Source organism: Scyliorhinus torazame, chromosome 4, assembly GCF_047496885.1.
Source record: "Scyliorhinus torazame isolate Kashiwa2021f chromosome 4, sScyTor2.1, whole genome shotgun sequence".
In the NCBI taxonomy this organism is placed as follows: Eukaryota; Metazoa; Chordata; class Chondrichthyes; order Carcharhiniformes; family Scyliorhinidae; genus Scyliorhinus; species Scyliorhinus torazame.
This window is the reverse complement of record NC_092710.1, coordinates 198,589,084-198,614,983: the sequence shown is the minus strand read 5'-3', so window position 1 is coordinate 198,614,983 and position 25,900 is coordinate 198,589,084. Positions and strand designations below refer to the sequence as shown.

General features: G+C 47.0%; 1 protein-coding gene across 3 annotated transcripts in view; it reads left to right on the top strand.

The window, feature by feature from the left end:
• The window catches only part of LOC140410683 (chloride intracellular channel protein 5-like), a 211,692-nt gene that overhangs the window by 175,916 nt on the left and 9,876 nt on the right, over positions 1 to 25,900 (top strand). The gene's annotated exons all lie outside the window — the stretch shown is intronic.

Below are 25,900 nucleotides of genomic sequence, written 5' to 3'. Positions count from 1 at the left end.
AGAATCCATTTTTTAGACACACAAATGCATTATAATACAGCAGTCAGGACAAAACCTCTGAAACCCTCCAATGGATGGAGAGTTATGAGGTCTGAAGACATCGATGACAGAATCCTCTTCCTAAATAGTGTTGCATTGAGTTTAGGCAGTTTGTAAGCATTAACATGGAGGCCTGGATTCTACTTTCACTCCTGTGCTGTATTATAATAGAGAGGAGATAGATACAGAATTTTACAAATTCTGTACATTATCGCAAAATTTGGAATATTTTTCATGTGAGAGGTTGAGCATTGCATTTTAACCCTTCTCAATAAATAACTCCACTTGTTGCTCTCTTTGGTTGGCTCTGAATATGACAGTCAATATGGTTGCCTTCCTTAATCCTAATTTTGTTTGCTCTAGAGTCGCCAGGTATCTTTCGATACCGCCACAAGGTTCAAACCGAATACTGATCAAAGACTCGATACACCAGTTACCATGTAACCAGTTAGTTAGTTCAAAGTCAATGCTCATTTATTTACACACACAATTAAATCTACTCATGCACAAATACTACAGACTAAACTATCACTACAGCTAAAGTCTATACTTAGCTTCGTGCGCCCACTCAGTCAGAGGAACAGTGGCCGTTGTTCGGTTCTGAGGCTGCTGGGGTCGAAGTGGTAGAGGGGAAACAGCTAAGGTCGTCCATCTGGTAGCAAGCGTTGACCTTGGACTTACTTACTTCTGGTGCAGCTGGTGGACGGGTCTCTCCGCTGTGAGAGCCAAGTCCAAGAGAGTGATTCTCTCTCGGGACCTTCTTCTTATACCCAAAGGGGCTTTGCGCTCTTTTGGGCGGGCCTTGAACTTGGCCCCAATTAATTGTACCGTTTCTTGATCATTCCTATTGATTTCATCCAATAAATGGGTGAGTGCCCTGATGGCTGGGAGTGTCCTAGGTGGCCGTTGGCCTGCTTTGTTTCAGTTTCCTCTGGCGCCAGGGTTTCTGCCTTAGTATCGGTTACTCAAATGTTACTCTTTTGTTCCCGGAGATGGGCCATTAGTATGCTAATGGGCCTACAGTTTTGGTCTTGTCTGGGAGCTGCGGCTCCAATATACAGACAAACCCTGAACCTGCTTGTTTTCTCAGCATTGTCCATTTTCCCTGCAATCTTTGCAAAGTGTCCATTTTGTAATCGGGAAGTGGCCATCCCAGATGGCTACAATCCCTCCTTGTGATGCTCAACGCAAAGCTGGGCACCCATAAGCACTTCACAGGCTCTTCACTGCCCTATCCTTTGAATTGCAACTTTTACCTAAAATTATTTTATATACATACATCATTATAAAACTCTATGAGGTGCTATGACATTCAGGCATGCATTAAAAAAAATTAAAAAACTGGAACCTCTAACTATCCTTTATAAACTATACTCACTTAAACAATCAAAAATAATCTACAACATTTTAAACTGTACAAATAGCAGCAACACATGTCTCTCTGGCTTGGCAGTCAAGCACAGAGGTTTACATTTCTTTATTAAACAAACAAAACACACACACAAAAAACGGATGCACTTTAATTCACATAAAGGGGTTGGGGGGTTTGTTGGAGTCTGAAGATAGGGGATCTAAATGGGTATACCGGAGTGCGGTTGCGGGAGGCTCTCCTCCGCCATTTTCTGAGTCTAAGTGTCTGCACGACACTGCAGAGTATCGCCAGTACTAATAGTGCTTCTACGATGTAAGATAGGGAATACCAGGTGATGAACTTGTCACACCAGGTCGGTGTATCGGTAACTGTCTCGGGGCTATCTATCTCGGGGTACAGTGTATGGCAGGGGTGGGAATCATTCACGGCCTGTGTGGTAGGGGTCAGGGGGGTAGCGTCCACACGCAACTGGAGGGATCCCGCTAAGATCCAAGTGTAGAACATGAAGGTTGTTTTCATCTATCCTTATTTCTGTCTTTTTCTTCCTCTGGGGTTCCTGAGGTTCCGGAGTTCTATGGACACAAGGATAATATCTGTTATTATCTTGCTTAAGATCTCATATGTCTGTCTGTCTGTCCTCTGTTGCCAATTACCCATTAGAATTGGTCACCATCTGTGACTCATTTTTTAAAAACTGAATATTTGGACAAGACATTCGAGAAAAATACTGACACAGTGCGAGCCGTCTCGCAGCCTGTGCTATCTACCATCCTAGTGTTTGAGGATGTAAATAGCATACGGAAGCAACCTAAGGGTCGCCAGAAACAAACAAAAACGTTTCGAACTAAAAGTGCCAAAATGGGGTGCGTATGGGCCGCGGCGGGTAAGAATGGGTGGAATCCCCGGGTAGGGCGGTGTTCAGTGCCATTTGTGCTCAACCCGAGCATAGCTGACCAGAGGGGGGGGGGTCCTCGGGCAGGGCGGGGACAAGTGCCGTTTCTCCACTGCCTGAGCAACCGGCAAGAACGGATCGAATATGTGGTCGTCGTGCGGGCTGCCTCTCGTGATTACCTTCAAATCAGGAGAGTAGCTATTATTGGTTGTCTGCCGACAAACTAGTTCCTCTGAACGGTTGTCTGTCGACAAACTTGTTCCACTAACTGCCAGTGGGCGTTAAAAGAGTGGTGGCGTGGGGCCATGAAAACTTTTAAATTCACAAACAGCATTTAACATGTACATCAAACGAACAAACATACGACAAACATGGTGCAGGTTCCATCAGAAAGGACATCGTATCTCTCCATCGGTTCCTTTTTGCCATCATGTGGACACCTCATTGCTCAATAGTGAACAGGGTCGCAAGGGATTCGTTGGGTGGTAGTCAGACTCTATGTCGTCATCTTCTCCCGGCTGCCATACTCTTGACTGGAGTAGTTTGGCTAAAGCTGCTTGGGGCGAATTGGGGTCCATCTCATCATTCAGGATGAGCCTGAATGAATTGTCTCGGTGCCAGAATCGTGTGTTGAGGTTGGAGCTAATAGGTTTTAATCCATAATCGTCGGGTGGTGGGTCTGGGTGAGGGGCTTTGATGTATGTGATTTCGAAGGGGCCACTGGAATCATGCTCGGAGTCGCTGGTAGTGGGGCCTGGTGCAGGGGTATAATCATAACGTGGCGTGCTGTGGCTGTCGTCATTGCTATCGCTGTCGCTGTCACTGCTGGTTGAAGAAAGGGAGAGGCGGAGTCGTGCCTCTGGGGGTGGAGTTGAAGAAGTGTCTGAGGACGGGCTGGACTGGCTGGGGGACGTTGGAATGCGTCATCTGTGGGCGGGGCATGCTCATCTGCTGCTGCGAGCGAGATGTGGTGTGTGTGGTTATTCTGCGAGCCATAAGCCTTAAGCTGGTTTATGTGAAACCACGCAGACTTGCTGTTGGGATACGTGATCTTGTATACCGAGGGGCTGACTTTGTCTGAAATGGAGTACGGTCCGGAAAATTTGGGGGAAAGGAATGAACTGGGGTTGTATAGGGAAAGCATTACTTGCTGCCCTACTACAAACTCGGTGGCGTGTACTGTTTTATCGCAACACGCTTTGCTTTGTTTCCTCCTGGTCCCAAGTCTCTCAGCTGCTGCGAGCTGGGCTGCCTTTACATTCTCAATAAGCTGCTGTACAGCATTTTCATGCGTGAGGGTGGTGACTGCGGGGCTGGCCAAATCCAGTCCTAATAAATACTCTGTCCCTTTCATGGGGCGTCCGGTCATGAGGGTGTGGGGGGTGTATCCAGTGGACGTGGATACTGTGTTTTGTAGGAACATTAAAGCAAATGGGAGAACTGAATCCCAGGTGCTGTTGTTCTGTTGCACCATTTTCCTGAGAGTGGCTTTTACAGTTCTGTTCATCCTCTCTACAAGGCTGCTTGACTGGGGGTGGTATGCTATGTCAAACATCTGCCTAATTCCGAAAATTGTGAGGACGTTCTTCATTACTCGTCCTGTAAAATGGGAGCCTTGATCGGACTCTATACTGCGTGGGAGGCCCCATCTTGTGAAGATGTGCTGTGTTAGGATTTTAGCTGTTGTTTTGGCCGTATTCATTCTGGATGGAAAAGCTTCCACCCATTTTGTGAAGGTGTCGATGACCACCAACACATACTTATAACCATTTCTGCAGGGGGGTAGGGGTCCTATGTAATCTATTTGTAAATTCATCCAGGGGCCATTAACGGGGCGGGTGCGACTAAGCTGAGCCTTTCTTGCATATCTGTCCGGATTGTTCTGGGCACAGATCAAGCAATTTTCAATGTAATGGGTTGCATTTGCTTTTAAATCTGGCCACCAGCAGAGAGGTCTGAGGTAGGTTAGGGTGGGTTCAATGCCTTGGTGTCCATGATTTGTCATGTAACTGACAAATAATCTGGCTCCTGTCCTGGCTGGAAACTACATAAATGCCGTCTTTCAAAATCACACTGTCATGTGTGGTTATTGCGTTCTTAAACTTATCGTACGGGGCTGGGAAGGTTCCTTTTAAAACTTCGCTGAGCTTTTTATCTTCCTTTTGGGCTTTCGCTAGATCCTGAATGTTGGTCTGTGAGACCTGAACCGCGTGTTCTGGGGTGCTCTCGGGGGGGGTTCCAAAAGTAACCATGCCTGGAACCTGCATTCGCTCGGGCGTCTGCTTTAATGTTACCGGGGGGGGGGGAGAACGGTGATGACTGCGAACCTTAATGATACCATATTTCCTATCTTTAGCTGTCTCTAGGATATGCCGGAGTAATGGGGCTGAGGGTAGGGGCTTTCAATCTGCGGAAACAAATCCTCTAGTTTCCCACAGGGGTAGGAATTCCGTTAAACTGGAATTTTGTTAAACTGTTACAGACATATAAACTGTCCGAATATATGTCCGCTGTGGTTGGAAACGAGTCGGGGTGGTCTACAATATACGCTATGGCTGCCAGTTCTGCTGCCTGCAAGACTAGATGTCCTGGCAACTTTAATGAAATCTCTTCACGGGCTCGTCCTCTACATAAATGCTGCAACCGGTGATTCTCTTTCCATTCAAAACTGTGGAGGAGCCATCTACATAAATTTTCAGGGGTGTGCACGTGTCTGTGGGCTGGGGTCTCTGGGGTGTATTACCTGCATTCCTGGGAGCTGACTTAGGTATAAATGGGCCTGAATTATGGTTTGTGGTGATGATCTCACACTCATGTGGGGAACCTGCATATTGCAAATTGTCGGCTGGAAAGTGTGCGTCTTGATCCTTTTGACTGTAATGTCCCGTCCCTGTAAAAGAAGGGTCCAACGGGCTGCGTGGATTTGGCTGACTGTGCCATCTTTAAGTCGACCATCTAATAATAGTTGTGTTGGGGTGTGTTCAGTGAGAATGGTGATGGGGTTGAGTCCTGTAATGTAGGCAAAGTACTGTACTTCCCAACAAACTGCGAGCAGGTGCCTTTCGCAGGCAGAAAATCCTTGCTCGACAGGATCTAACACGCGTGAGGCGAATGCCACGGGGCCTAATCAGTCATGACGTTCCTGGAGGAGCACGGCTGAAAGGGTTCAGTCGGTGCTTGCTACTTCGATTGCATACAGGGAAAGTGGATCTGGGAACTGTAATGTGGGGGCTGTGCTGAGGGCTCTCTTTAAAGCATCCACGGCATCCGTGTGCTGTGGAAGCCATTCCCAAGGTGCCTGTTTCTTGAGAACGTCGGATAGGGGCGCTGCTTTTGTGGCGAAACCGTCGATATGGTTTCTGCAGTAGCCAACCAGTCCTAAAAATGACCGGAGGGCTGAGACATTATGGGGGAGGGGCAATTTGACGATCGAGTCAATTCTCTTTTGCTCGATCTCGCGTTTACCATGTGTGATTACTGTACCCAAGTAAATCACTTTTTCCTGCAAAATCTGGGCCTTCTTGGGGTTGACTTTACATCCAATCTGTTTTCGGAGTCCTAGGAGTTCAGCAACAAGCGAAATGTGCTCTCCCTTTGTGACTGTCTGTAGTAGTAAGTCATCTACATACTAGACCAAACAATCGGGTCGGGAAAATTTTGCTAATCCATTTGCCAGCTGTCGGTGGAAAATGGAGGGGGGAGTTGTGGAAGCCTTGTGGAAGGCACGCCCATGTGTATTGTCCCTGGAATGTAAAGGCAAATTTGTATTGGCACGCTTTATCCAATGGAATGGACCAAAAGTCGTTGGTAATGTCCAAAACCGAAAAATGTTTTGACTGGAGTCCCTGTTTGAGCATGGTCTCTGGACTCGTGGCTATGCTGGGGGCTGCTACTGGGGTTACTTTGTTCAGTTCCCGGTCATCAATGGTCAGTCGCCATGATCCATCGGGTTTCCTGACGGGCCAAATTGGTGCATTATTTGTGGAGGCTACTGATCGGAGTACGCCTTGATCAGGCAAACTCTGTATTACCGTTGAGATCTCTCCCTCTGCTTCTTGGGGAAAACCGTACTGTTCATGGGGTCTGGGGTCGGGACCTGTAATATTCACTAAGCCAGCTATCTTGCCACAGTCGTGCTTGTGCTGTGCAAATGCTGCTTTGTGTTGCCGTAGGACTTCCCTAACCTGTTGTCCTGACTAATGGCTCAAGGGTCGAACCAGAAGTCTCCAACTGCGCTGATTCTGTTTGCATACTCTCCAACTGTGAATGTGGCGGGGGCTTGTGCTGCCTTTGCCATTCTCCACACACATTTATTTACCGGATCAAATGAGCGGTTGTGGGAGCAAATGAAGTCGATTCCTAGGATGTGTTCAGCTGTCTGGGGTAGATCGACCAAAACTACGGGGTGTTTAGTCGTAATGTTCCCTATTTGTATCGTTACAGGGGCTCTGATGTGTCCTTGTTGTAAATGACCTGTAAAGCCGCTGAGTGTGATGGTGTCTGTTGTGGGCCATGTGTCTCGTTGAAACATCATAGAGGAATTGAGCGTGGTGTGGGACCCTCCTGTGTCCCAAAGAAATTCTACGGGGTGTCCCCGGACTTTGCCTGCTACTACCGGTCTACCGGATTTGTCCCAAAGGGTGTCGCAGACCCAAGTTGGGGAGCCCGAACACCGTCAGTCGGTGCCGTTCATGTCTGCGTTCTCTGAACGGGCGCTAACACTATGGATTGGCTTTGCGCTATTCTTATTTAGGGTGGTTTCTCTGCTGCTTTTGGGGTGCATTGCACTCATGCATAGTGTCCTAATTGTCCACAATTGTAGCATTCCTGGGATATAGGCCGCGGTGGGCTGTTCCTGCCCTCATTTACCCATGCGGGGTTTTGGTGCGCCCTAACTGGATGCATGTCTGCCTGCTCTTCCTCTGGTTTTGCAAATGCGGTATTGCATTGGACAGATTGTTCCCAAGTGCGGGACAATCTTTTCAAAACCCATTTCTCGTTGTGGGCCTCGTCTGAGGGGTCGTAATTTGCGCAAGCCCTCTGTCCTGCCTCTGTCACATGAGAGACTAGGATTCAAGTCCATTTGGCCATATTATCCGCGGACAAATGGGCACGGGCCAACTCTCCAAATACTGCTGTGACATGTATCCACAAGCGCCCAGCAAACGCTGTGGGGTGCAGTGTTTTCTTTTGCCTACACTTGTTTAGGCCTTCTACGGGGTCTTCTCTGTTATAGCTGATTGCATCCAGGATCGCTGTGTGCATTTCTTGGATTATGCCTCCTCCTACATTCTGTGGGTCGGGAAGGGCTGCCACGAATGAAGGGTCGAGGCTTAAAACTGTGAGCTTCACTTGTTCCTTTTCGTCCAGGCCATACATGGTAGCCTGCTGTTTAACTCTATGTGTGGGAAGGAACGGTGTAGTTTTTCCACACGCGTCCCATAATTGGGTCACAGTTAACGGGGTTGTATATAGAAAATCTGCGTTTCCTTCTGCTGTGGCCCTGTGGTGTGTGGTTACCGGGTTCAGGGGCTGTGTTCTGCCTGTTCAGTCGGGGGTTGGGGTGCTTTCCTTTTCTAGGGCTTTTCTTGCGTACGTGTCCCATGTACGTATTTGTGGGCAGTTTCATTTAACTCCTGCCAATCGGGGCCGTTTTCCTGGTCTAACTAGGGTCCAAACGTACTTTGAAACCCATTCTGGACAGAAATCAGAGATTGCAATTCTGCAATTTGCTTCCGGCACTTTGCGTGATCTACGGAGCTCTGCCTTTGTTCCGTCGTGGAAGTGTGGAGCGCTCGTAGGGCTGCTTTTAAATCATTGCACTGTTTCTGCAATTGATCTACCTGTTGCTCGGTTTCTTGTCTTACCAACACCGTGCGTTGCGTGTCCTGGTAGGCCTTATCGTACTCGGTCTGAAAACTACTCAAATGGGCGAGGCAAGACTGGTGTACCCGCTTGGCATCATCCACCTCGCTGTCTCTCGCTGCTAACTGTTCTCTTAACTCCTTATTCTCCTTCTCAAATTTGCTCACATCTCCCTCACTATTTCTGTCTCTCTCCTCAATCTCTCTACGGAGCATCCTAACGACCTCCTCTGTGCCTCGCAATTGTGCCAAGCAGGACACGATTGCCATCGGATTGCGAGCTTTCCCCAAGATCTTCATATGAATCTCTGACAGGTTCTCCCACCAAGTATGTCCTATACTCCCTATTTCGTCATTGGTGCAGAATTCACTCCAAAGAACATAAGAAAATATAAGAACATAAGAACTAGAAGCAGGAGTAGGCCATCTGGCCCCTCGAGCCTGCTCCACCATTCAATGAGATCATGGCTGATCTTTTGTGGACTCAGCTCCACTATCCGGCCCGAACACCATACCACTTAATCCCTTTATTCGTCAAAAAACTATCTATCTTTATCTTAAAAACATTTAATGAAGGAGCCTCTACTGCTTCACTGGGCAAGGAATTCCAAAGATTCACAACCCTTTGGGTGAAGAAGTTCCTCCTAAACTCAGTCCTAAATCTACTTCCCCTTATTTTGAGGCTATGCCCCCTAGTTCTGCTTTCACCCGCCAGTGGAAACAACCTGCCCGCATCTATCCTATCTATTCCCTTCATAATTTTATATGTTTCTATAAGATCCCCCCCTCATCCTTCTAAATTCCAACAAGTACATTCCCAGTCTACTCAACTTCTCCTCGTAATCCAACCCTTTCAGATCTGGGATTAACCTAGTGAATCTCCTCTGCACACCCTCCAGTGCCAGTACGTCCTTTCTCAAGTAAGGAGACCAAAACTGAACACAATACTCCAGGTGTGGCCTCGCTAACACCTTATACAATTGCAGCATAACCTCCCTAGTCTTAAACTCCATCCCTCTAGCAATGAAGGACAAAATTCCATTTGCCTTCTTAATCACCTGTTGCACCTGTAAACCAACTTTTTGCGACTCATGCACTAGCACACCCAGGTCTCTCTGCACAGCAGCATGTTTTAATATTTTATCATTTAAATAATAATCCCTTTTGCTGTTATTCCTACCAAAATGGATAACCTCACATTTGTCAACATTGTATTCCATTTGCCAGACCCTAGCCCATTCACTTAGCCTATCCAAATCCCTCTGCAGACTTGCAGTATCCTCTGCACTTTTTGCTTTACCACTTATCTTAGTGTTGTCTGCAAACTTGGACACATTGCCCTTGGTCCCCAACTCCAAATCATCTATGTAAATTGTGAACAGTTGTGGGCCCAACACTGATCCCTGAGGGACACCACTAGCTACTGATTACCAACCAGAGAAACACCCATTAATCCCCACTCTTTGCTTTCTATTAATTAACCAATCCTCTATCCATGCTACTACTTTCCCCTTAATGCCATGCATCTTTATCTTTTGCAGCAACCTTTTGTGTGGCACCTTGTCAAAGGCTTTCTGGAAATCCAGATATACCACATCCATTGACTCCCCGTTATCTACCGCACTGGTAATGTAAAGGGGCCATCCTTTCCCTTTGAGATATTTTCTGATCTCTTCTTCCCATACGGGACACTGTCCTACTCTCCGCTGCGACCTCGAATTCTGGGCGGTTCATAAGGCGTTCTATTGCCTTCATTGCCATTTTCTCTCTATCTCTGGGTTCTCTACTGAATTTGGAATGGGGGTGATAAAGTGGTGATGTAAACACGGGTACGGCTTACGTTACACGGGTAAAATTCCCGACAGTTTTACGCAACAAAATCTCTCGGGTTTACCTTATATCCCTGTTAGTGCGCATGCATTAACACACTACCAAATCTCGGAGGTTTGATCAGTATCGTTCTCACATTTGTGGTTTTTATGTTTCCAATTGGATTCCAATTCAAATTTGGGTTCTCTCGGAGTGACTAGGCCACTTCTAGGTCGAGTCCCGTCAGAGTCGCCAGTAAATGTTGCTCTCTTTGGTTGGCTCTGAATATGGCGGTCAATATGGTCGCCTTCCTTAATCCTAATTTTGTTTGCTCTAGAGTCGCCAGGTATCTTTCGATACCGCCACAAGGTTCAAAACCGGATACTGATCAAAGACTCGATACACCAGTTAGTTAGTTCAAAGTCAATGCTTATTTATTTACACACACAGTTAAATCTACTCATGCACAAATACTATAGACTAAACTATCACTACTGCTAAAGCCTATACTTAGCTTCGTGCGCCCACTCAGTCAGAGGAACAATGGCCGTTGTTCGGTTCTAAGGCTGCTGGGGTCGAAGTGGTAGAGGGGAAACAGCTAAGGTTGTCCATCTGGTAGCGAGCGTTGACCTTGGACTTACTTGCTTCCGGTGCAGCTGGTGGACGGGTCTCCCCGCTGTGGGAGCCAAGTCCAAGAGAGCGATTCTCTCTTGGGGGCTCCTTCTTATACCCAAAGGGGCTTTGCGCTCTTTTGGGCGGGCCTTGAACTTGGCCCCAATTAATTGGGCCGTTTCTTGATCATTCCTATTGATTTCATCCAATAAAGGGGTGGGTGCCCTGATGTCTGGGCGTGTCCTAGGTGGCCGTTGGCCTGCTTTGTTTCGGTCTCCTCTGGCGCCGGGGTTTCTGCCTTAGTATTGGTTACTCAAATGTTACTCTTTTGTTCCCGGAGATGGGCCATTAGTATGTTAATGGGCCTACAGATTTGGTCTTGTCTGGAAGCTGCGGCTCCAATATACAGACAAGTTCTGAACCTGCTTGTTTTCTCAGCATTGTCCATTTTCCCTGCAATCTTTGCAAAGTGTCCATTTTTTAATCGGGAAGTGGCCATCCCAGATTGCTACACACTCAGTTATGTTAAACTCATTATTATGTGGTACTGCATACAATCACAAGGTCATCTGTAAATATGATGTCTTCTCTGTATCATTTTATTTGTTAGAATTAAGATCACAAGCTCATCAATATCTCAAGTTTTCATGTCCTTAGATAAATGAATAGAGCTTTCTCCTCCAACAGATTTTTTGCAACTTGTTGATTAAACAGGGCATCAGTTCATAATTGCAACCTTGTGTGCAGTGACAGTCTTGAACTCCCTATACTGTACTTGAACCAATTAACGTTTAATTGTCATTGGCCTGCACCAACAGTTCCGTTAGGAAGGAAGTCAATAGAACTTCAAATAACAAACTGTACATTGGCACAGGTTCTCGCATCTGCTCCTAGGCAGCTCCAGCAAAGATTTCAAAGCTGCCAAAACCTTTTTAAAAGCATTTGTAGGTAGTTGCCCATGCATCTCAAATAAAATCTAAAATTAGTGCATTTAAAAAATATTTTAGCTATATGTTTGACTGTTTTCAAACTAGAAAATTACTGAGAAGACAGTATTAAGAGTTTATGTTTCCCTGATGTAGAACCCACCCACTCTCCATTAAGGGCCCTTAACCCAACCTCTCTGAATTTCGGCACTGCTTGAAAAGAACCCAAGTGTGTGCCCCATCACCGAAGTTTCTAACTACCCAAAGGCACATGTTTACAGGTTTTCTAAGCTTCCCATTGATTGTTTATCTAGAGCCATCTTTACAATTAGGGTGTTGCTATTTTTTAAATTCATTCATGGGATGTGGACTTCATTGGCAAGACCAACATACATTGTCCATCCTGAATTTCTCTTGAGAAGAGCTGTCTTCTTGAATTGCTGGAATCCTTGAGGCTATTTGAACAATGCTGTTTGGACTTTGACCTAGCAATGATGAAGGATGGTGTGTGACTTGGAGGGGGAGAAGCCCTTGGTCTTATCAATGGTAATGTTCAGAAAGGTGCTGCCAGCGAAGCTTGGTGAGTTGCTGCAGCATATCCCGTAAATGGTGCACATTGCAGTACAGTGGACCAGTGATGGTGGTGGGGGGTGTGAGTGAATATTTAAGGTGATGAATGGGGTGTCAATAAATTAAATTAATTAAATGGAGGAAAGGTTTTGGGGAGTCAGGAGATGAATCAATCGCCAGAGGACACTCAACCTCTGACCTGATCTTGCAGCCAGAGTTTTTATTTAGCTGGTCCCATTAGGTTTTGGGTCATTGGTGACCCCAATTAGTGGGAAGTTGGTGACACTCTTGAATGTCAAAGAGATTTGCATGGTGACGATTGTGAGGGATTCCCCAGGGAATCTCGTTATCGGGCCCTCATTTTGAGCGGGCAGCCCGATAGCGAGGTCCAGCACCCCTGCAACATAATTCAGCACCCCCCACCTCCCCCTCCCCGCAATGCAATTCAGCACCCACAGTAGGGAGGTGATCTGTCACCCCCACCAGAGGTGCCCTAATTAAAGAGACCCCCACCAGAGGTCCCCTAATTAAAGAAATCCCCCCCCCCCCCCCCCCCAGAGGCGCCTGATTAAAGAGAATCCAACCAGAGATCTCCTAATTAAGGAGAGCTCTGCCAGAGAACTCCTAATTCAAGTTACCCCGGCCAGAGACGCCCTAATTACCCTAAAGACCAAGGCAGGCCAGCAGCACCGTTCAATCCCCATAACAGCCTCCCCGAACAGGCGCCGGAATGTGGCGACTAGGGGCTTTTCACAGTAACTTCATTGAAGCCTACTCGTGGCAATAAGCGATTTTCATTTCATTTCATTTCATTAACGAGACCCCCACCAGAGAACCCCTAATTAAAGAGTTCCCAACCAGAGACCCCTTCATAAGAGAGACCCCTCCCTGGGGTGGTGGGGAGGAGGTGGGGGGGGGGGGAAGGAAAGGCAGCTCTGATGGACTTTGGGGCAATTCCCTTAAAGAGTTAACCCCTTGGCCCACCCCCTAGGCCCATCACATCATGGACACATTTGTAAATATCTGCACCAATTGCCCATGAGATTCCCAGCCCAGAAGACCAGAGAATCACGAGGGCTTGGAGAATATGATGCCCGGCCCATTTACAGGATGCAAATTGGTCTTACTGACTGATGCACGATCAATGACCACTAAAGCGAGGTTGTAGCCCAACTAAAGGCTTTAATAAGCTAGATGTTTCCCCAGCAGCGCAGGTGCAGAATGAAGGCTGCTGGGGCAGCACGGGTTCTTATACCCCGCCTAGCAGGGCGGAGCTACCATACATCTTAACCAATAGAAAGCATACAGTTTCCACCAATGGTGCTCCAGCCTATCAGGTACCGTAATACCTCTACTACCACACTGACCGAAGACCAATTTGCATCCTCCTGCTGGCGCGGGGAATGAACCTTGATCCTGATGTTAGTGGGGGACCGAAGTGCCGGTCCAGTGTTCTGCCCGACGCTGGATTCTCCACCGCCAGTAGTAGAATTCCCGATGCGGTGGAAAATCTAGTCCATTATCTGCAAAATTCCAGATGGATTTGGACATCAATATATTTAGCAGCGAATATCTCCACTTCTGACATTGAGCAAAGATCATTGATGAAGCAGCTGAAGGTGTTTAATGCGGAGGAAAGTGCCCTGTGGAACGCCTGTGATGGAGATGATTGGCTTCCAACAAACATAACCATCTCCAGCCATATGAAAGTTTCTTGCAATTTTAATATTCTTAATGTGTTTGTAGGATGTGGGTGTCGTTGGCAAGGCCAGCATTTATTTCCCATCCCTAGTGGCTGGCTGGGGCATTTCAGGTGGCAGGCAGTTAAGAGTCAACCACATTATTGTACGTCTGAAATCACATTATAGACCAGATCGGATCAGGGTGGCAGATTTCCTTCTCTAAAGGACTTTATTGAACCAGATGGATTTGGAAGGCAATCTGGCAGTTTCATGATGATGTTAATGATGCCATCTTTTTGTTCCAGATTTATTTCACTAACTGAATTTAAATTTCCAAAGGTCTTTGTGGGATTTGAACATTTGCCTCCTAATCTTTATTCTGGGTCATTAGTCCAGCAGCACGACCACTGTACTCACTTTAATTTTACCAAGACTCCTCGATGTTACACTCTTTCAAAAGCTATCTTCAGGTCATCTGCAATTACTCTCACCTCACCTCATCTCTGGAATTCAGATCTTTTGTCCACGTTTGGACCATGTTTGAAACCTGGAGCTGAGTGGCCCTTAGAGGTTCATAAGTTGAGCATCAGTGACATTATTGGTGACTAAGCGCCACTGAATAGTACGATCGACAACCTCTTGCACCTTTTGGTTCGACCAAGCTGATGGGGTGTGATGGCTGGATTGGTTTTGACCTGCTTTGTGTGGACAGGATATAGCTGGGCAATTTTCCACCTTTGTTGGTGAGGCCCAATTGTTGTTCAGGAACAGCTTGACTAGGGGCATGCTAATCGTCAGCTGGAAAGTTGTCAGGGCCCTTAGCCTTTGCTGTATCCAGTGTGCTCAGCTGTTTCTTGATATCACACGGAGTGAATCAACTTGGCTGAAGGTTGGCATTAGAGATGCTGGGGATCTTGTGAGGAAGCCCTGATGGATTATTCACTTGGCAAATCTGGCACAAGGTGTTTGCAAATGCTTCAGTCTTGTCTTTTGTGTTGTCTCACTGGCTGAGGCATAATTGAGGATGGGGATATTTGTGGACCCTGCTCCTCTAGTTAGTTGTTTAATTGTCCATTGCTATTCTCGTGAATGTAGTAGGACTGCAGAGATCAGGGGCTGGATTCTCTGTTCTGGGGACTAAGTGTTTCCACTAGTAGAGACTCGCTACTGGTCACTGCTGTGCTCTGAACGGTGCCCAGTTGAGTTTCCCTCTCCTTTACCGTGCTAATGTATGCAAGTTGGAATCCTGCTACTGGGCCGCCATTTTGAGCGGCCAGCCTGATACAGAAGACCGACAGCAGACCCCGCTCTTTCTCCTCCCCCACCCTCCCACAATGTAAATCCTGCCCCCTCCCACTAACGATTAGGGTTATCCTCCTCCCCAGCAGCCGTACCATGGGAATAATGGGTCATCCCCACTCTCCACAGCACACACGCATGAAGGCGGCCATACCTCCTCTCTCACCCCCCCTCCCCCCCCCACACCTCACCCACCCACCCTTCCCATCGGAGACCCCCCATCAGTAACCTTTGCCTAAAAACTGAGAAATCCACGGTCATAGAGTGAAAGATCACTGCAGTTTCACTTCCCCAACATCTACTGCCTCAGATAAGTGTTTAAAGCAGCATCCATTGCACGTATCAGAGGCCTCCTTTAAAGCCAAGTACACTTCAATGGGCTTCAAACCCCTCGACAGCCTTTGAAATGCAAATCTTCCATTCAATTTCAAATAGCAATATATTGTATAAGAGAGTGATTGACAGATTTATTACTGCAGAGTCAACTGCATGGTGGATTGTTCATCTAGCCTTCCCATCACGCTTGAATGCATCTCATGTACCCTGCTTTGATGCTAACCACAATATTTATAAACACACTTGCTATGATAGACAGTTCCTCACTACATCAAAAGCAGCTAAGTGCCCTCTCCTGTGGAAAAAGTGGAAGTAAAAGCACTTAGCTTCTTTTGATATGGCGAGGAACTGACATTTGAGTGTTTGTAAACATTGTGAATGGCATCAAAACAGGGTACTTTAACCACAATACAGTTCCTCTACATTTGCCCACCCACTCAGCTTGTCCAAACCACATTGAAGCATCTCTGCATCCTCCTCACAGCTCACCCTCCCGCCCAGGTTTGTGTCCCTAAACTAAATCATTAATACATATTGTGAATAGCTGAAATCCCAGTATTGATCCCTGCACTACCCCACTAGTCAATTCCCGCTATTTGGAAAAATACCTATTTATTCTTACTCTTTGTTTCCTGTTTGCCAACCAGTTTTCTATCCACCTCAATACATTATCCGTAATCCCATGTGCTTTAGTTTTACACGTTAATCCCAACCCTGACCGACCTGCCGCCATGTATCCATAATTCCAACTATCCTCCGTTTACATTGATTACTGTGATTAATTCATCCACTTTATTGCGAATGCTCATGCGTTAAGGCACAAAACCTTAAGGCTTGTCATTTTAACATTACTTGTCCAGTTCGCACTATGTTGTTTGATTCTGGCCCTTGAATTCTCTGCCCATCACTTTTCTTATTCTCCTTACTGTCTGTTGTCTGTTGTCCGTGTCTGTATTTCACCCTCCTCTGACTCTTTGCATCGATTCCTATACACCTGCCATTTTAGTTTAAACCCTCCCCGACTACATTAGCAACTACCTCCCCCTGGTCCTGCCAAAATGTAACCCGTCCAGTTTGTATTGGTCCCATCTCCCCCAGAACTGGTCCCAATGTTCCAGGAATGTGAAAGCCTCCCCCTCGCACCATTTCCTCAGCCACATATATATCCGATATACCCTGCTATTTCTGCTCCAGCTAGCAAGTGTTTTTTTATTCCAAAGTTTGTGAGTTTTATTCCTGTCTGTGCAAACACTAATAGTCAATATTATCAATGCATGATTAGAATTCCGCCATTGAAGAAGGAATTTTTGGACAGTGACATTACTCATGCCTGTAGTTGCTTCTCAAAATATTGTTATAGAATAGTTTCCACTTCCAACTCTGAGTAATCCTTGGAGGTTTGTTCCATTTTCTGCCCCTCGGATCATTGCGCAGAGAAGGTGTTTTGATGATGTTCTGAACCGACACAACATTTTTATGTTCATGGGTATAGCCCTTCCAATTCCATAACCAACACCAACTAAGGATAGTTGGGTGACCTCAGTCACTATTACGTCAGCCTCCTCCAACCAGTTCAAATCCCAATCATGGATATATTTATCTTCGTCCTTCACTGCATTCTCCCCTTTCACATTTAAAGCTGGGTTGCAAATGTGGTCTGTGAAAATAGTTCCAAATTTCTTCAGGTGATCGATAATTTGGGACTAAATTTGCACATCCTGCCTCCCCCCGCACCTTTGATATTCCCACAGAAATAGATAGCCAGACTCATCTTCCTGACACTCTGTCTGTCCCGCTTCACCCTTTACTTGCGCTCTATCCTACACCTTTATTAATAATGCCGCTGTCCCTGCTAACAGACTGATACTGAGTTCACCCCTTTTTAAAAATACCTGTGTGCGGGTGGGACTGCGAATCATGTCCATATGTTTTGGGCATATCCAAAGCTTAGGGGATTCTGGCAGGTGTTTGCTGACGTCATGTCTGAGGTGCTGTAGGTAAGGATGGTTCCGAGTCCATTTCAGGGGGTGAGAGAGGCCGATGTCTTGGCCTTTGCCTCCCTGGTAGCCCAAAGATGGGTCTTGTTAGCATGGAGGGACTCGGAGCCCCTGAAGTTGGGGGTGTGGGTTAGTGACATGGCTGGGTTTCTCAGGCTTGAGAAGATCAAGTTCGCCCTGAGGGGATCGATGCTAGGGTTTTCCCAGAGGTGGCAGCCGTTTATCGACTTTTTGGGAAAAATTAAACTGTCAACGGTGTGGGGGGAGGGAGGGGGGGGTGTAAAAAGGGGAGTCATGGGGAGTTGGGTAAGGTGGGGGGAAGGTTGGTGGGGAATTGTGGTTGGTGATGTTTATGTAAGCCATGTTGGCTGGGTTTTGTTTGTGTGTGGTTGCTTATTCTGTTAAAGTTTATAATATGAATGCCTCAATAAAATATTTTTCCAAAAAAATAAAAAATACCTCCCACCAATACATCATGGATAGTTGGATCTGTAACAGGTAATTGGTGAGAACCAGGTTAGTCAGTGTTTCCCTCCTGTTGGTTTTCTCATCACCTGTTTCGAGTCCAATTTGGCAGATATGTCTTTTAGGATTCAGCCAGCTCAGTCAGTAATGGTGTTACCTCGCATGCCCCGTTACATCCCTCACTGAAACCGGTAGGTCCACTGGCTTGATGGTAATGATACTGTGAGGGAATGTCCATGCCATAATGTTACAGGTTGTAGTTGAATTTGAATACAATTCTGCTACTTATGGCCCACAGCCCCTCCTGGATTTTCCTTCATGGGGGGAGCAAAAAGGAATGTAGTGGTAGTAGGGGACAGCATAGTGAGGGAGAGTGACACAGCCCGACTGTAAACAGCTCTGTGGCTGTTACCAGCCTGGTAGCAGGGTTCAGGACATCTGCTCAGGGCTGGAGAGGAACGTGCAGTGGGAGGGGAAGGACCCAGTTGTTGTGGTCCATGTAGGTACCAACAACATAAGTAGAATGAGGAAGAGGTCCTGCATTGAGAATATGAGGAGCTAGGTATTAAATTAGAAAGCAGAATCTCCAATGTTATAATCTGTGGATTTTTACCTGAGTCACGTGCAAATAGGATACACAAAATTGGAGAGATGAATACATGGCTTCAAGATTGGGTTGGGGAAAGTGGGTTCCAGCTTGTGGGGCACTGGTATCTGTGTTGGAGAAGGTGGGGACTGTAACATTTGTAAGGTGGGGACGACAACATTTGGACAATCTACACTTGCACCATCTACACTTGGACCATGCTGCAACCATTGTTCTTGCAAACTATATAACAGGGGAAGTAGAGAGAGTTTTAAAGTGATCAATGCGGGCAGTTGTGGTAAAAGAGTAGAGACAAGGGAAGAGAGGAAGGTATAAATATGGGAAATGATAAACAGACTGTGACTGGAAGGTATGGGGAGTACAAGTCTGAGAGTGAATCAGCAAATAAGGCCAAAGATTATAAAAATAACAGGAGAACAAACATTAAGGCTCTGTACCTGAATGCACACAGCATTCAAAACAAAACAGGTGACGGTGCAAATCGAGATTAATAAGTGTGCTCCAAAGACCAATACAAAGGCATGGCTGCAGGATGGTATCGGTTGGGGCCTAAATATTGAACGTTATGCTTCTGTGTAGAGAGAAACAAAGTTAATGGGTGAGATTTTCCTCCCCCCTGCGGCGTGTTTTGCAGTCCGCCATTGGCTGGTGGCAGCATCTTCTGGTCCGCCGTTGTCAACGGGATATCCCGTTGTTTGCACACTCCACCACCGGGGAACCCACTGCAGAGGCTCATCATGGGCAGGACTGGACGATCCCACCGACGGGAATGGCTGGAAAACTCCACTAAAGTTTTCCAGTGTCAGAGCTCCTGGCTCTGACGAAGAGGCACCCAGACTCGAAACGTTAGCTCTCTTCTCTCCCTACAGTTGCTGTCAGACCTGTTGTGAATTTCCAGCATTTTCTGTTTTTGTTTCAGATTCCAGCATCCACAGTAATTTGCTTTTATAATAGAAATAGTTGTTTGGTAGTATAGAACTTGAAAAAAGAGACTTTCTTTGACAAATCTTTTCATCTTGTACTCGTCAGGGCATTTGCAAGAATATAGTGTAATTCAGGCAAATCAACAAATTGATACCGTATGAGAGGAGAGTGCTGATTGGTTGGTAAATGGACTCTGATTGGCAGAGGCGTTGCCATAGTGAATGTACCCCACCCTCAATGATAGGGCACCCAGCATATCCACGCAAAAGATAAGACCAAAGCATTTGCAGCAATCTTCAGCCAGAAGTATCGAATGGATGATCCAACCTCGCCTCCTCCAGTGGTCCCCACCATTGCAGATGTCCGTCTTCAGCCAATGCGATTATGATATCAAGAAATGGCTAAAGGCACTGGATAAAGCAAAGGCTATGGGCCCTGACAAGATTCCAGCAATAGTTCTGAAGACTTGTGCTCTAGAATTTGGCGTGCCCTTCCAGGATAGCTACAACACTGACATCTACCTGGCAATGTGGAAAATTGCACATGTATGTCCTGTACACAAAAAGCAGGACTAATCCAACCCGACCAATTGCCACCCCATCAGCCTTTTCTTAATTATCAATCAAGTGACGGAAGGTGACACTTACATAGCAACCTGCTCATTGATGCTCAGTTTGGGTTCTGGAAGGGCCACTCAAATCCTGACCTGATTTATAATAATTTTTATTTGTGTCACAAGTAGGCTTACTTTAACACTGCAATCAAGTTACTGTGAATTACAGCCTTGGTCAAAGCATCTGCAAAATAGTTGAACTTGAGATGAGGCGTGAGTGACTGCCCTTGGCATTAAGGCCAAATGTTCTGTTAAGAAGTCCTGGCAAAATTAAAGACAATTGGAATCAGGGGGGAAACTGTCCTCTGGTTGGACTTATATCTAACACAAAGGAAAATGGTTGCGGTTGTTGAAAGCAATGAACAATGTCCCATGACATTGCTGCAGGAGTTCCTCATGATAGTGTCCTAGACCCAGCCATTTGCAGCTGCTTCATTAGTAGCCTTCCCTCCATCATAAACTTGGCAGAGTTGGGGATGTTTGCTGATGATTGAACTATGTTCAGTACCATTCGCAACCTCTCAGATACAGAAGCAGTCTGCCAATATGCAGTAAGAGCTGGACAACATTCAGGCTTGAACTGATAAGTGGCAAGTAGCATTCACACCACACAAGTGCCTGGCAATGACCAGTTCCAACAAGAGAGAATCTAACCATCTCCCATTGGCATTTAATGGTATTACCATCACATAATTCCACCACTAGTAACACCCTGGGTGGGTTATCATTGACCAGAAACTGAACTGGACCCACCATGGAAATACTGTGGCTACAGGAGCAGGTCAAAGGCTAGGAATTCTGAGGTAAGTAACTCTCGACTCCTGACTCTCCAAAATCTCCACACGGCGCAACTCATAAGTGTAATGGAATATTGTCCACTTGCCTGGGTTAGTGCAGCGCCAACAATATTCAAGACATACAAAGGTCTTGTTTCTGTAACTTTGCTTGTGCTTTATTTATTATATTACATTGCTGAGATGGTGACAATTGAGGGTAAGGGTAATTGGATGCATTTTCTTGGTGCACTGTCTTGCATATTACATTACCTAGGTAGTGATTACAGGACAATGGAGGGAGAAGGACTGCATGCCGATGGCCGTCTACTCGAATTTCTTTTTTTCCTGTGTTTGCTGTAAGCCAGGCAATTCAGTATAATCAAGACACAGCACCAGGCAAATCCATGCCATGGTGCTTAATGAACAGTTAAATGAGCTTAATAAATCAAAATACCAAAAGCCTCTTTGAAAACCATAGGACTAAGTTTTGAATACTAGTGGAGAATAGTAGGTGGAGCCTGCCCAACACTCACCTGTAAACCCCAAGCTATTTTATTCCAGCAAGCTGAGGGTGCCATATGGGTAGCCCACTGCGCATTCTTGTCTCCAAGATAATGGTAAATTGATCAGGGGCTGAATTCTCTGTTTGCGAGACTAAGGGCGGGATGCTCCGTCGGCCGACGTGGAAGTTGGGAAACTCGATTGGGAGGAGAATCGGTTACAGTGCCGAAATCGCGACGGGCGGCAATTTCACAGCAAATCACAATTCTCCATTGCAACGGCAGTGAACATAGAGTGCAGAAGGAGGCCATTCGGCCCATCGAGTCTGCACCGACCCATGTTAAGCCCTCATTTCCACCTTATCCCCGTAACCCAATAATCCCCCCTAACCCTTTTGGACACCAAGTGCAATTGAGCATGTCCAATCCACCTAACCTGCACGTCTTTCTGGACTTGTGGGAAGAAACAGGAGCACCCGGAGGAAACCCACGCAGACACGGAGAGAACGTGCAGACTCCGCACAGACAGTGAACCAACGGGGAATCGAACCTGGGACCCTGGCGCTGTGAAGCCACAGTGCTAACCACTGTGCGACCATGCTGCCCATACGTCAATGGCGTCAATGTGTTCCGGAATCCCTGTACAGTAACTGCCATTGGCACATCATTAGATGGCCCGACCCGATATTCTCCGGGGCCTCTGCAATTCTACACCTCCGATGGGCTGAATTTTAGATGGTGCAGTTCACTTCAATTGTGCTTTTAAAAATCGTGAAACCGGCATCATGGCTGAAGAGGGTGAGAGAGGGGGTATGGAAAGTGTCCAACATCGCCATCATTTGCTGACAGTTGTGCCGCTAGCCGGGGGCTTCTGTCAGGGCCAGGGGGAGTAGCATGGTGTGGCCAGGAGGTGGGCTGTAGGGGTGGACGGGCACTGAAAATGAAAATGGAAATCGCCTATTGTCACAAGTAGGCTTCAAATGAAGTTAATGTGAAAAACCCCTAGTCGCCACATTCCGGCGCCTGTTCGGGGAAGCTGTTACGGGAATCGAACCGTGCTGCTGGCCTGCCTTGCTCTGCTTTCAAAGCCAGCGATTTAGCCCAGTGTCAAACAGCCCCTTGCGCATCATTGCCGCAGCCGGCAAGGCAGCCATGCAGCTGCACACATCGCTGACTGCCCACTGTGAACTTAGGGCCACAGGTCATGTGGGTGTCTACCCAGGCCACCCCCCTAGGTCCCCTCTGGCACAAGCTGACCAATCGATGGGATGGGCGTGCTTCAGCACAACCAGTGCCATTTTGTTGGTTGGGATGAGTGTATATGGGGATTGTAATGTGTATATGCGGCTGCAGCTTGTCAGCCTCCTGAGTGTCTATCATGGACCCGGCGCATCCAGCACCGTTTCTCATTGGAATCAATTGTGTTCCACGTGGCACCAGTGCTAGCTCCTCAACAGTCGCTGCATCGGTCCAGGTTCGGCACTGTTTTGCTGCCGTGAAAGTCCACGAATCCTGCCCTGGCATCAACATTTAGTCTCAAGTATAGAGAATCCATCCGTAAGTGTTTCCGCCGGAACTGAATAGCGTGTGATTCAGGACATGCAAATAGGCCAGTACTCTGCCAACATGAATTGGAAGCAATTCCCGACCCATAGGGTGGTGAAACCGCTGGGCTGGAATTAGCGCTAAAGAGCCTGACAAGCTGGAGTTGCTTTTAAACACTCCACTCACCACGCACACATTGCAGCCATGAAATAATGGATTTCAAGTACCGCATTGTTTATAAACATCTAGCTATGATTGACAGCGCTTGGACCACATCAAAGGCATTTCCTCTTTTTCTCTGCAGAAAGAACTGTTGCCTATTTCTCTTTACTATGCTCTTTACTCTGGCTCTGTTTCAATTAGGGCAATCAGTGAATTTGCCGCCTTTCTATATTGTCTATGTCCGAATGCTTAGAGTCGCCAGGTATCAAATGATACCACCACAAGTTTCAACCGGCTATCGATCAAAGAGCCAAACACCAGTTAGTTAGTTCAAGGTCAAGGGTACTTTATTTACAGACAATCAATCATGCAACATAAACACTACTAGTTAACTGCACCTATTACTAAGACAACCTGTACTTAACTTTGGGCACCCGGCTTAGGTCAGGAAACAGTGGCCGCTGTTCAATTCAGGATCTCTTGGGTTCGAAGTGGTAACTGCTGCTCGGCTGGGCTCGTCGTTCTGGTAGTGGGCGTTGAACTCGAACTTACTTCTGGTGTTGCTGCAGTTGGCAATGGCCGTGACCGGGGTACCAAGGCCAAAAGAGAGCGAGCATATGGCGAACTCTTCATTTATACTTGGGGGCTTTCGCGCTCTTTTGGGCGGTCCTTCGATTTGGGCCTTACTAATTGGGTGATCCCTGATCACTCCGTTCGATTCCTTAGCCAATAAGTGGGCAGGGATCTGGATGACTGGGTGTGTCTCAAGCGGTCATTGTCCCTGTTGTTTGTGTTTCCCTTGGACAGGGAGTAGCGCCAAAATGTCTGGAACTGTCCCGGTAGCTGGAGCACCAGTCCTTTGTTTTGGGGACGATGGGCCATGACCTGCTAATCGGCCTGATTAACATGCTAATGGGACGGGGTTTCGATACCGTCTGGACTTTGCTGATGAATATGCATTTCAGGCTCAGAACCTGCCTGACTCTTGACGTGTCCGTTTTACCCATCAGTCTTTGCGAGTTGCTCTGTGCTTAGTTGGAAGTGGCCATGTCAGATGGCTACAGAACGTAACTGCTTTTGATGTGGCCCAAGGGCTGTCAATCATAGCTGTACGTTTATAAACATTGATGTTAGTTACACAGCAGGGTACTTGAGATCCATGGAGGCGCAAAGGGAAATGAAATTAAACACTCACCGCCTAGTGTAAGCAATTTCCCACTGATGTGAATGAAAGACTTGCAGATCTGAGAGGGTTTAAACCCAGCTGATACGATTTTCACTTTCTAGGAATTTACAAGTGCTGCTTTCTCTGCTTGAACCAGCAGGTGTAGGGGTACAGGTGAATTTTAAAGCAGTGATGCCTTCCCTATCTCTGTCTGGACTGCTGTCTAGCTTCCAGACGAGTCTCCGTAATGGGGGTGCCTCTGGTAGGGGTCCCTGTAATGGGGATTATTGGTGGAGGTCTGTGTAATGATGGTTTTCTGGTGGGAGTCTCTAAATTGGGGGTGTCTGTAATGGGGGTGTCTCTGTAATGGGGGTGTCTCTGTAATGGGGGTGTCTCTGTAATGGGGGGGTCTCTGTAATGGAGGGGTCTCTGTAATGGGAGGGTCTCTTATGGGAGGGTCTCTTATGCGAGGGTCTCTTATGTGGGGTCTCTGTAATGAGGGGGTCTCTGTAATGAGGGGGTCTCTGGTGGGGGTTTCTGTAATGGAGGTCTCCGGTGGGGGTGTCTAATGGGGTTGTCTGCTGAGGGTCTGTAATCAGGGGGTCTCTATTGGGGTCTCTCTTCTGGGGGTTTCTGGTAATGGAGAGGGTTTCTGTTGGGGTCTCTCATGGATGTCCCTGTTGGGGGGGTCTCTGTAATTGGGGGTTCACTGGTGGGGATCTCTCTTTTGGGGGTTTCTGGTGGGGAGTCATGCGGGGGGGGGGTGTCGGGTCACTCATACTGTGAGGGGGGGAGGGGATGACCCAGCACATCATGTGATGGGGGGGCGGAATTGCATTGTGGGGTAGGGGAACTAGTCGCCGGACCTCATCATTAGGCTACCCACTCAAAATGGCGTCCCAATCGCAGGATTTGCGAGGGGATTCCTTGCAATCTCCACCATGTATACATTTGCATGGCAAAGGATAGTGAATCACATCAGATTCCTGCTCCCAGTGCAAGCTCAAATCAGAGGCAATTTATCAGAGGTGCGACAACATACCCCCCAAACAGGAATCCTGTCCAGAATATGGATGTTGCTGGCTAGGCCAGCATTTATTGCCCATCCCGAAACTGCTGCTGTCCCTGTGGGTACACCCACAGTGCAGTTAGGGAGGGAGTTACAGGATTTTGACCCAATGTCAGTGAAAGACTTGATATTTTTCCAAGTAAGGATGATGAGTGACTTGGAAGTACATAGATAGAGTCTCATGCTCTACCGACTCAACTGGCCGGACAAGTAAACTTGCATCTGGTGATGTTTCCATGCATCTGCTGCCCTTGGGATTTTAGATGGTAGAACTCATGGGATTGGTAGGCACTGGCGAAGGAGACTTGGTGAGTTGCTGCAGTGCATCTTGTAGACGATGCACATTGCTGGCACCGTACTCTGATGGTGGAAGCAGTGAATGTTTAAGGTGGTGGGTGGTGTGCCAATCAAGCGGCTTTTGTCTTGAATGGTACCAAGCTTGTGGAGTGTTGTTGGAGCTGCACTCATCCAGACAAGTGGAGAGTGTACCATCACACTCCTGACGTTTGCCTTGTAGACAGGCTTTCGGGAGTCAGGAAGCGAGTTACTCATTACTGCAAAATTACTGGCTGTGATCTATCCTTGTAGCCACAGTATTTATGAGACCAGAAACTGAACTGGACCAGCCATTGGTAACCCGCAGGAGGCTGATAGTGTGGAATTCAGTTGTACTAAT